Below are 2500 nucleotides of genomic sequence, written 5' to 3' on the forward strand. Positions count from 1 at the left end.
AAGAATGAAAATTAATTTATTTTTTAAATCTCATGTTAAAAATAAGAAAAAAGACAGGTTCATACATACATACATACATACATTTTATAAATAAATATATATATATATATATATATATATATATATATATATATATATATATATTATATTATATATAAGTTATATATATATATATATATATATATATATATATATATATATATATATATATTAGAGAGAGAGAGGTAACAAAACCCCCCATCCGGATTTTTTTTTTTTTTTTTTATTACCTGCTGCTATCGTATAAGTACTATCATCAAAATCCCTTAATTAGTTTTTTGGAAAAAAATCAAAACCGGCGAAGTCGGAGAACGATAAAACTTAAATATCAATAGTACGTTATTCCCCTTCGGTTTACAGATAGGATAAAGTTTTATCTAAATTCTGTAGGAGTCTTAAATTCCTATCTGAAGACGCCGATTTTTAATCACTTTCGGAAAAAAAAAATGCATCTTCTTTGAGGCGAAAATCGTCAGTCAAAAATTTGTCGTAAATATATGCATGGGAACTGGGGGATTTACATCTTATCGTATATAGACTTCGGCATCACGATTATTTTGCAATAAGAATGTTCAAAATCGTTACACGCGAATCAGTACTGAATTTACAGTCTAAAAAAGTTTCGAGATAAAGGGACTTTTATGTTCCACTTTCCTGTTCATCCCGATTTTTTTTTTCAGACTAACACAAGGATGGAGGATCAGTTCACGATCAGGTCACTTCAGGTCACCTTTATTGACCGAAGGTAGCCTATTCGTCCTATTCAAAACTTCTATGTTCTTGGTCCCCTGTTGTTTTTACTTATATATCTATTTAAGAGCACACACATGAAAAACAACATATCAGCCCCTTAAGTGTGTGTGTGTGTGTGGAGGGGGGGGGGGGCAGTATCAGTGTTGCCTAACCACCTTACGGTCATCCATGTCTCAAGACAGAATGAAATTTTTTGGTAATTTTGTGTATAGAAAGTGATATTGCAAAGTATATGAAAAGATTTGCCGATCTAAAGGCTAGGAAAAAAGTTTCAGGTAGGCTCATTGTTTATACTGTCCAAAATCTAGGTTGAGAAAATATTATTGTTCATCTTTTGTTAAAAAAAGAGCAGGTAATAAACTCATTTCTATAATTCTTCCTTTTTGGGGCTTTCTTTGTATCTTTTTATATAACTATATTTAAAAAGGGCGCTAATCATCTGCTTGTCCATCTGACCCTGATTATAACTGAATATAACAGGTGATCGTGATTGATACTGATCGTTGAACAAATTGTTTCTGCAGATTTTCTGATTCAATAAATTCATTGTTTGGAAATTATTAGGGCTTATCGGTATCGTTGTCAGAAATTGCAGAGGTAGAAAATATAGGAGGCGGGGTGGGGGGGGGGGGTGTGGGTGGGGTGGGGGGGGTGTGGGGGGGACCCGGTGGAATTCTAATCTGCTGCGTATCTTGTCCGCCCCCCTCTTGGTCGCCCTGCTTGACTAATTTGCTTGCTTGTAATTAGCAATGCCGTTTTATCCACATCAATAGAGGTTTTTTTTTTTTTTTTTTTTTTTTACAAATTTGATGTCCCCTGGATTTGATGTATGGCATTTGTGAGAGCGCTGAAACTTGAGTATCATAAACTATTGCATAAAATCTACGGTATCTGAACCCATGTTTCACTTACTGTTTGAACTGGGCACGCTTACATCAACCGGTTAGATACGGGACTAGTGCCGCCTGCGCGACACACTAGACAGGTTTCGCGGCACAAGACATATAGAGGATTTTCGCGGCTTCTTTCACTCTCTTATTTTTGTAAAGTATTTTTCGTTTTAATGTATTACGAAGCTTATATGTGCCATCCGACAGGCTTTATCAGTATTGTAAGCGACTAAAATTGTAGCATGGAGTCCATATCAATTCATTATGTTCTTTACGCTTGGTCTGTGACAAAAGTCTTATAGTGTTATGTGAAAGCAATAGGCAACTTTTTTTATCATTACCGTTACTTTCTTAAAAATATATCCCTAACGAAAAACAAACATGAAGAGATGGAGAAGAAGAAGATGACCTGTGCTTACGACTGCGAGTAGCACAGGAGAAAACAGTCATGCTAGCGCACGGGCACATTGTAGACATTAGATGCGGTCTGGGTCACCTTCCTCTTCTCATTCTACCTGCACATCCTGCATCGCCGGTACTTTACAACCGGTTGTCAACATCTTGCTATGTGGTCATTGTTCTCTGAAGCCAGTAAATTATTGCTATATTCTCAGCAGGATATTCAATGCCTATATAATCACACTGCCATTTTTTTCACTTAAATTGATCATTGACTGACACAGGGCTTATTAGAATAAAGAAAGGTTCTGGAAGAGGTTTAAGGCAATCCGGCTCTTAGGTGATAAATTGCATGAGATCATGCAATTATACCACACTGTCTTACCTATCCTGCCTACGATTAGTTAAAGATTCCTATC

This window comes from Penaeus japonicus, unplaced genomic scaffold (genome assembly GCF_977035675.1).
Source record: "Penaeus japonicus unplaced genomic scaffold, GWHDUDI00000001_assembly GWHDUDI00000001, whole genome shotgun sequence".
Classification (NCBI taxonomy): domain Eukaryota; kingdom Metazoa; phylum Arthropoda; class Malacostraca; order Decapoda; family Penaeidae; genus Penaeus; species Penaeus japonicus.